The sequence below is a fragment of the Nicotiana sylvestris genome, chromosome 3, assembly GCF_000393655.2.
Source record: "Nicotiana sylvestris chromosome 3, ASM39365v2, whole genome shotgun sequence".
In the NCBI taxonomy this organism is placed as follows: Eukaryota; Viridiplantae; Streptophyta; class Magnoliopsida; order Solanales; family Solanaceae; genus Nicotiana; species Nicotiana sylvestris.
The window spans coordinates 91,521,854-91,532,477 of NC_091059.1; positions in this window are offsets into that span (position 1 = coordinate 91,521,854).

The window sequence follows — 10,624 nt, forward strand, 5'->3', positions numbered from 1 at the left end:
TGATACAGAATGGTAATATCATAGTCCTTTAGCAACTCCAACCATCTCCACTGCCTAAAATTTAGATCCTTCTGGTTGAACACTTGCTGGAGACTCCGATGATCTATAAATACCTCATAAGACACATCATAGAGATAGTGCCTCCAAATCTTCAATGCATGAACGATGGCAGCCAACTCCAAATCATAAACAAGGTAGTTCTTCTCATGAGGCTTCAACTGTCACGAAGTATAAGCAATCACTCTACCCTTCTGTATCAATATGCACCCGATATCGATCCGAGAAACATCACAATACATTGTATAAGAGTTTGAAGCTAAAGGCAAAGCTAGAACTGGAGTTGTGGTCAATGCACTCTTGAGTTTCTGAAAGCTCTCCTCATACAAATCTAACCACATGAAAGGAGCACCCTATTAGGTCAATTTTTTCAAGGGAGATGCAATAGACGAGAAACAATCCACGAAGCAACGATAATAACCAGCCAAGCCGAGAAAGCTCCGAATCTCCGTAGTTGAGGACGGTTTGGGCCAACTCTGAACTGCCTCTATCTTCTTCTGATCCACCTGAATCCCCTCACTGGACACCACGTTCCCAAGAACGCCACTAAACTAAGACAAAACTCACATTTTGAGAACTTGGCATAAAGATTCTCCTACCTCAATCGTTGCAACACAATCCCTAAATTCTGGGAATTCTCCTTCTGGCTACGAGAGTACACCAGGATATCATCAATGAATACTATGAAAAACGAGTCAAGATAAGGCTAAAATACACAGTTCATCAGATGCATGGACGCTATTAGGGTGTTGGTCAGCCCAAAGGACATCACAAGGAACTCATATGACCATAACATGTCCTGGATGTTGTCTTAAGAATATCCGAGTCTCGAATCTTCAATTGGTGATATCCAAACCTCAAATCAATCCTTGAGAACACCCTCGCTCCCTAAAGCTGGTCAAATAGATCATCAATGCACAACAAAGGATACTTTTTATTGATTGTAACTTTGTTCAACTGCCTATAATCGATGCACATGCGCATAGTACTCCTTCTTCTTCACAAACAGAATCGGTGTACCCAGGCTGACACACTAGGCCTGATAAACCCCTTATCAAGGTGTTCCTGAAGTTGCTCTTTCAATTCCTTCAACTCAGCCGATACCATGCGGTACAGGGGAATAGAAATGGGTTGAGTGCCCAGCACCAAGTTAATACCAAAGTCAATATCCCTATCGGGAGGCATACCCGACAGGTATGCAGGAAACACCTCGGGGAAATCTCGCACCACCAGAACAAAACCAATAATAGAAGTATCAACACCAATATCCCTCACAAAGGCCAAATAAGATAAACAATCCTTCCCAATTATCTGTTGTGCCTTCAATATTAAATCACTCTACTGGAAACATAGTCTAGAGAACCTTTGTACTCGATCCTTGGAAACCTCGACATTTCCAACATCACGGTCTTAGTGTGACAATCCAGAATATCATGGCATGGATATAACCAATAAATACCCAAGATCACGTCGAAATCAACCATACTAAGCAACAAGAGATCAACTCTAGTCTCCAATCCCCCAATAGTCACTACACACGACCGATATACACGACCCATAATAATAGTATAGCTCACTAGCATAGAGACATGAATAGATGAAACTAAAGACTCACGGGGCGTATCCAGATAATGAGCAAAACATATGATGATACATATGAATAAGTGGAACCAGGGTCAAATAATATAGAAGAATCCCTGTGGCATATTGAGACAATACTTGTGATCACTACATCCGAAGAAACAACATCTGGTCTGGTAGGGATAGCATAAAATCAAGCCTAACTGCCACCTGATCAGCCTCCCCCTCTAGGGCGACCTCGAGCTTCCTGGGCCCCACCCTGAGCTGGATGAGTGTGTAGTGTAGTAACTAGAGCGGAAGTCGCAGCCTGAATCCTCTGCTGCACTGGACCTCCCCTAAAAGGAGGATACTACCTCCACATATACCCAAACTCCCCCCACTCAAAGAAACTCCCTAGTGCTGGTGGTGGGGATTGAAAGGAACCCCGAGCACCAGGATAACTGGTAGTAGGACCTGGCATATATGAGCCCTAAACCGATGAAGCACGGGATGAGCTCTGATCTAGAAGGGCACTAAGAGATGACAAACCTTGATGAGCACTGTATGTTGCACCATGGTGTACTGGACGAGCCATCTGAGCATGTCTATAAAGACGACCCCTACCGTGGTAGAACTGACCCCCAAAAAGGACACCGCTAAAACCACCTAATCCATGAAGCCTCTCGACCTACCTCTCACCTCACTCCTGACTGCGGACCATCTCTATCTGCCGAGCAATGTCGACCACCTCATCAAATGTAGCACCAGATACCCTCTTCCGAGTCATAAGCAACGACAACTGATATGTGAGGCCATCAATGAATCTCCTGATCCTTTCCCTATCAGTGGGGTCCAACCAAACTGCGTGACGAGCCAACTCAGAAAACCTCATCTCGTACTACGTCTCGGACATGCCATCGTGATGTAACTATTCAAACCATCTACGCAGCTCCTCCCTGTGAGACTGTGGAACGAACTTATCCAAGAAGAGAACGGAGATCTCCTGCCATGTAAGTGGTGCTGCATAGACCGGCCTACACCTCTCTTAAGCCTCTCACCACCTGAAGGCAGCTCCAGTAAACTGAAAGGTAGTGAACGAGACCCCACTGGTCTCCAGAATACCTGCTGTATGAAGAATCTGCAGAAAATTATCCAAGAAACTCGGGACATCCTCTGACTCAGCCCCACTAAATGATGGAAGCTGGAGCCTCCCAAATCTCTCGAGCCTCCACTGCTCATCATTAGTCATAACAGGAACCATCTGAGCCTGAGCAGCTGCAACTCGCTGGGCTGGTAGTGCCTTCGGTGTCTGAAGACCCTGCATCACCTGTTCTGGTGTACGAGTGGCGAGTGTCTATGTATGTCCTCTGGCCTGAGAAGTGGTTGCTGCGGCCGGAACTGAGACTTCCTGAGCAAGACTGGTGCACACAGTCAAAATCTGAGCCAAAGCCTTCTGAAAGCTTGGAATCACGATGGGCACAACTGATGCTTGATCTGGCCCCACCGGCTCAACTGTATCTGATACCTGCTCTTGAGCTGGAGCGATTGGTGGGTCTGCAGGTGCTGCTCTAGCTATTGTAAGGGCTGCACCCCTGCCCCTACCATGACCTCGGCCTCTCGCAGGCCTAACTGGTGGTACTATGGTTGTACATCCTATCTAGTAGTACATGTCCCCACCATCTATGAGAGAATAGAATAACAAAAGTTTAGTTACTGGAATCAACAAGTTCACAAAACAAGAATACAGGAATGTGAAGTTTCCTAAGGGTTCAATAGCCTCTCAAAGATAAGTACAGATGTCTCCGTGCCGATCCGCAAGACTCTACTAAACCTGCTCATGACTCGTGAGCCCTATGTAACCTAGGCTCTGATACGAACTTATTACGACCCAAAATCATAACTTGTTGTGATGGCACCTAATGTGGTACTAAGCAAGCCGACATTTCATAATACTTCCCACACTTTTAACAGAAAATGAGTTAAAGCAGTTTTAAATAACAAAAGTTCTCATAAACGGGATAGAAACCCAAAACATAATGCAGAAATTCCCAACATCGGGGTTTCACAAAGTTCATAAGCATCTATACACCACAAGTCTGGAAAATACCGTCTATGACAGTCTAGAACTAAATACAATAAATGGAAAGATAAGGAAGGAACTGTGTGGACGCTGGGCAACCACCTTGGTATCTCCGACGATCGAGCTGTGTGCAAGCAATCAATACCCACCATGTCCGAAAACACATGGATCTGCACATGAAGTGCAGGGTGTAGTGTAAGTACAACTAACCTCAGTAAGTAACAAGACTAAATAAAGAACTGAAAGTAGTGATGAGTTTTACAGTTGTAGTTCAATTACAGTAATTTTAAACATAGGAAGGTAGGCATGCTTTCAAGTCCGATAATTTAGGTCAAATCAGTTACCTCATATCAAGTTCAAGTGAAACGAGATATAATATCTTTCAGAAATTTCAAGACAATGATATATGATAACTAAGTGCAACAATAAGGAAATAAAATGCATTCTCTCAGAGCAACAGTCACTCAGTCCTCCCATTGTCTCCAACCTCACAATTACTCATTCATCACTGTCACTAATTCCTCTCAGTCACTCAGCACTCAGCACTCAGCACTCAGTAGGTACCTGTGCTCACTAGGGGTGTGTACAGACTCTAGAGGGGCTCCTTCAGCCCAAGCACTATAACAAGCCAAATCATGGAATAAATTAGTGAATCATGATGCAGTGTGCAGCCCGATCCCATAAATATCCTCACAATCAAGCCCTCGGCCTCATTCAGTCATCAACCTCTCCAGTCTCTCAAGCTCTCAATGATCATGAAAAATCAGCCCATACAGTAATGATATGGTATATAAACAAGTAACAATAGAGACTGAGATATGATATGCAAGTAAAACTGAGGCTCAGTACAAACAACCATTAGTAGATAATTCAATGTGTAACACGACCTCTGTGGGTCACTACAGTACCAACACATAGCCTAAACATGATGTCTAACATAATTTACAGTCAAATTTCTATAACGCATAGAGAACATATGGATAACAACAGATTGTTCAACTGTACGGTTCCATGAAATGGACCAAGCCACAATTCCTATGGTGTACGCCCACACACCCGTCACCTAGCATGTGCGTCACCTCAAAACCAACCACATAACATAATACGAGGTTTCATACACTCAAATCCAAAATTAGAACTGTTACTTATCTCAATCCGAGAAAATCTCTACTCCAACACACCTTTTCCTTGCAAATCGGCCTCCAAATGTCCCGAATCTAGCCACAAGCAGTACAATACAATCAACACGGGCTAAAGGAATCAATTCCACAAGAAAATACGAAGTTATTAATCAAAAGTCAAAAAATTGACTGAAGGCTGGCCCCCGAGAACACGTCTTGAAATCCAACAGAAGTCACAAAACCCAAAAGCCCATTCAACTACGAGTCCAACCATACCAAATTTACCAAAATCCAACACCAAATCGTCACCCAAAACCCTAAATCAAACTCTCCAAATCCCTAGCCTCAAACCCCCAATTTACACCCCAAATACACACCAACTAGGTGGAAAAATCAATAAGGAAACAAGATTATTGATAAAAAAAATGAGCACAAGGGACTTACCTGAAGAATCCCCTCGAAATCTTCTCAAGAATCGCCAAAACCCGAGCTCAAAATGTTTGAAATGATGTCAAAATCGCGAACCCTTGTATTTAACTTTCTGTCCAGCCTTTCCGCTTCTGCGGGCACTTAACAGCATCTGCGGTGTCGCAGAAGCTACCAAAATTCTGCTTCTGCAGTAAACAACTAGACCCGGGCCTTCGCTTCTGCGGCCATCACTCCGCTCATACGATCATACATGTGCAGAAAAAATCTTCACACCTATGACCACAGTCCTCCCTAATCCTGGCCACATCTATGTCCTCAGCTCGTACCTGCGATCAAAGCTACGCAGGTGCGATTACACCAGCAGACTTCAGTTACAGTAGTCCTCCAAACTCAAACCACCCAAAATCAACCCGAGGTCCTCGAGAACTCAACCAAACATACCAACAAGTCCTAAAATATGATACGAACTTAGTCGAGCCCTCAAATCACCTCGAACAACATAAAAACACAAATCATACCTCAATTTAAGCCTATTGAAACTAAGAAATTCCAACTTTCACAAATGATACAGAAACCTATCAAATCACGTTTGATTGACCGAAAAATTTGCACAAGTCACAAATTTCATCACGGACCTACACCAACTTTCGGAACTCCAATTCACCCCCGATGTCAAAAAGTCTACTCCTGGTCAAACCTTTCAAAAATCCAACTTTTCGCCATTTCAAGCCTAATTCAACTACGGACCTCCAAATCACAATCCAGCCATGCTCCTAAGTCCAGAATCACTCAATGGAGCTAACGAAAATATCAAAACTCCATTCCGAAGTCGTTTTCACATAAGTCAATATTCGGTCAATCATTTTAACTTAAACTTCCAGCCTTGAGACTAATCTCAATTCATTTTGCAATCCCTCCATCTTCTCCGGCAAATCACATAACAGCTATAAAGTACAAAAATGAGCAATAAATTAGGGGACAGAGATACAACTCTCGAAACGACTGATTGGGTCATTACACGATCATTTGATCGATGTTTGGCAGCTGCTGCATGAGTCTTTCGAGCATGCCTTATTCAAGTCCTTATAATATACACACATACGGAATTTGTTGTTTTTCTACCGAAATATGACTGCATTAGCTAGCCAGTCGGGATACTTTACCTCTCGGATTGACCCGATATTAGGTAAGCGAGTTACCTTCTCTTTGACGAATTTATTCTTGACTTTCGCAATAGGGCATTTATTTTGTCTTACTTGAGGTATGTTTGGATCCATACTTAACTTGTGTACGACTACCTCCGTCGGGATATCTGTCATATCCGCATTCGACCATGCAAAACAATCGACATTAGATTTAAAAAATTCAATAAAGCCAAACCTGAGTTCGGGGTGTAGTCCTGTCCCCAAGTGGAATTTGCTTTCTAGGAATTCTTCGAAAAATGAAGCTTGCTCAAGCTCTTCTGGTGTGGATTTTGTTGCATCCGTCTCTTCTGGAGCTTGGAAATACCTCGACACTTGATAATATTCTAACGTTTCTACCCCGGGGCTAACTTCATCTAGTTCGGGAGAAGGTGCTGGTTCCTATAGTTGCTATGCCGCATGTCCCTTTCCTTTGCTATTAGAGACCGAAATTTTGTTCATCTCCCTTACTTCTGGTTGGTCACCCCTTTTCTATTTAACCCCCTCGTTGTTGGAAACTTCAGCAATTGATGATAAGTTGATGGTACAACTTTCATCTCGTGCAACCATGGTCTTCCCAGAATAATGTTATATCCCATATAACCGTCCACTGCTTCGAAAATAGTTGTTTTCATTACCCCTTCAGTGTTTGTGGGAAGCAAAATCTCTCCTCGGGTCATCATGCTCGCGAGGTTGAATCCGGCGAGGAGTTTTGTGGCCAAAATAATGCTTCCAGTGAGTTTAGCTTGCTCCAATACTCTCCATTGTATGATATTAGACAAACATCCTGGATTTACTAGAACACATTTAATTTTAAATTCTAACACATTTAAAGAAATTACTATTGCGTCATTGTGTGGTAGCAGCAATCCATCTGCGTCCTCCTTCGTGAAGGTGATATCATCTTCGGCGACTTATCGGAGCCTCTTGCTATTGGTTATTGATACTTTTGTTTTTTTTGCTTCCGAGAAAGTGACTCCATTCATTTTGTTCCCCTCAAAGATCATGTTAATCTTCTGGTACGGGGGATCTTCTCCTACTTTTGAGGATTCTGCGTTGTTACGACCGTAATTGTTCTTAGCTCGTTCACTTAAGAATTATCTGATATGAGCATTCTTTAACAGTGTTCCACCTCTTCCAAGATATGTCAACAGTCCCCAGTCCGGTGGCCATTCGTTCTGTGGTATTCACACCACAAGTTGGGATCCCTCTTGCTGGGATCAGATCTTATTAGTTTCGGGAACCGTGATTCTTTGATGTTTCTCATGGCTAATACCAACTCTACTACGCTAACATTGAAATTGTATTCTGATAGCTTAGGGTAGAAAGGATTCCATGACCATGACCCTTCTTTATCCTGCAGTGATCTATTGTTCTGACTGTAATCAGTCCTTTTATCAATGGTGAACCTGTCCATTGTCCAAGAGCCATTACCACGTCCTTCAGTTCGTTCGTAGGGCAAAAATTGGCCCTTCGAAGGTCGTCGGTCCATGTCGAATTCGCCTTTTAATTTTTCTCTGTTCTTCTCCCTTCCTTTGGTCGACGATAGAAAGACAAACTGATCATCTTTGATCCTTATCTTTGATTCATACCGGTTGTGGATATCCGCCCAAGTCGTTTCTTGAAACTCAAGTAGGCTTTCCTTAAATTTCCGGGAAGCATCTGAACTTATCAGATTCAGTCCCTTGGTAAATGCTTCAGCAGCTTATTCATCCGGGATAGCCGAAAGTAGTATTCTCTCCTTTTAGAATCAGGTAATGAACTCTCATAGCAACTCCAATTCTCCTTGCGCAATCCTGAATATGTCGGCCTTTCGGACCTGTACTTTTCTGGCCCCGCCATGAGTCTTGATGAACAAATCTGCGAGTATCTCAAAGGAGTATATGGAATGCTCGAGTAACAATGAATACCACGTCAAGACTCCCCTCGAGAGAGTCTTTCCAAATTTCTTTAGCAAAATAGATTCAATTTCACGAGGTGCTAAATTCACCGTCGTTGTATAGGTTATACTATGCTCCTAAGGGTCTGAAATTCCATCGTACTTTGGCACGTCGGGCATCTTAAACTGCTTCGGGAATAGTTCTGGTGTTGCACTTGGTTTGTATGGAAACTGAGAATATTTCTTTATGTCCGGTCCTTCTAGCACCGGTGGTGCGCACGAGATTTTATCCATACGGGCATTCACTTCCTTCATGAACGGTAAAATTTCATTCTTGAAGGGATCGTTTTTGTTATTGGGACCGGATCTGCTCCCCCCATCCCCATCAGAGCCAACTTCGCCCATCGGGGTGTTATTGTCAACCCTCTACGTTGTTTGATTCGCTGGAGCACCTGTAGGAATTAGATCTCGTCTATTTGCATTATTCGAAGCTCCCAACGACGCCTGCTTCAACTCCGTCATAACTTTATCCTGTCACGTGAGGTGACCTAAAATAATCGCATGTTGCTCTTTCAAGACCCTTACCACGTCAATGACATGTTCCTCCTCAGCATCATCGGGAGTTGTCTCCCGAACATGTCGAGGATATTGCCTGTCATGCACCGGTGTGGCATCATTCCCCTCGTCATAGGTGTCATTAATTGAGTCTTCGAAATGAGGCTGATCCTCTCGAATCTCGGGATTGTGCGTGTTGTTAATACCGTTATCTGTCATTTCTTATGATTTTTTATAAGACAAAATAATCAAAACACGTTAGTAAAAAAGACAAGGATTAATTTAATTGCACAGTTGTCTAGGCCCACGGTGGGAGCCAAACTGTTTACCCATAAAACATTACAGTTGAATTTATACGTAGTTTCTAGACTAGTGAATTAATTTGATCCTGAAATAATAAGATAATTGAAGAAATATGCAATACTTAGCCTTGAGATAGAGACGAAATAGCAGAAACAGTTGTCACACCTCCTTTTTCCGCGCCCGGGGGGCGCAGGGGGAGTTTTTTCCAATTAAAGGACGATCGAAATGGGATTGGTTTAATTATTTCAGAGTCGCCACTTGGGAGGTTTAGGGTGTCCCAAGTCACCAATTTTAATCCCGAATCGAGGAAAATAATGACTCTATATTACAGTCTGCGTACCAGAAATCCGGATAAGGAATTCTGTTAACCCGGGAGAAGGTGTTAGGCATTCCCGAGTTCCGTGGTTCTAGCACGGTCGCTCAACTGTTATATTCGGCTTGATTATCTGATTTTATACAAGTGTGAACTTATGTGCAAAATTTAACTTTTAACCGCTTTTATCATTTACTGTTTTTATCAAGAATTGCAACGTTGTGAAAATGTATCTCGAACCGCGTTACAATCAATGTACCCGTGGTCGTCGACACACTTTGACTCCGTTGAGATTTGGATTTGGGTCACATCAATGTGCACCCGAGTTTAAGGAAATTAAATTATTAAAGGCGCGCCTAAAGCGACTAGCGTATTTATTTTGGGTAGGACCGTGGAATTTTACTAAACGGTCCATCCCGAAGCCTAAACAATTTTTAAAGCAATATTTATTGAGGGCCCCGCAATTTGTATTTTTATTTGGCGAGGCTCACCTCGTTCTTTATTTCTAATGAATTTGCAACGTCATGGACATGCATCTCGAACCACGTCACAGTCAATGTACCCGTGATTAGAGAGGCATTTCGAATCCGTCGAGATTTGGATTTGGGTCACATAAATGTGCACCCGAGTTTAAGAAGGTAAAGTTTATTAAAGCGTATCCTAAAGAGACTAACGTGTTGTCATTTTAGGAAGGTTGTGAGATTTGCTAAACAACCCGTCCGGGAAACTAAATGCTTCAATGATTTACATTTAACAAGGGCCCCGCATCTGCGTGTTTTGTTTATTTTCATCGAGGCTCATCTCGTTCTTATTTTAAAAGGATATCCTATAGCAACTACGTTTCTTGTCGTGTTCGTCTCTATCAATTGAAAACGGTAGACAGTCCTAATTAATTACATGATTGCGAGTTTACTTATAACAGGATTTAAAATGCTTTTACAGAATAATAAAATGTGACTGCGATTATGGATAACTAGCCGAAAATTATGGGCCCAAACCTAGCTCATGCGAGATGGCCAGACTTAGGCCCCCTTTTTCGATATGGGCCTAACTGATTTGTTTCGATTTGGGCTCGGCCTTCATGAGATTGAGGCCTAGGACTGATTCTTTGTTCTGTGAAATGAGTTTATCAATTTATATGGGACA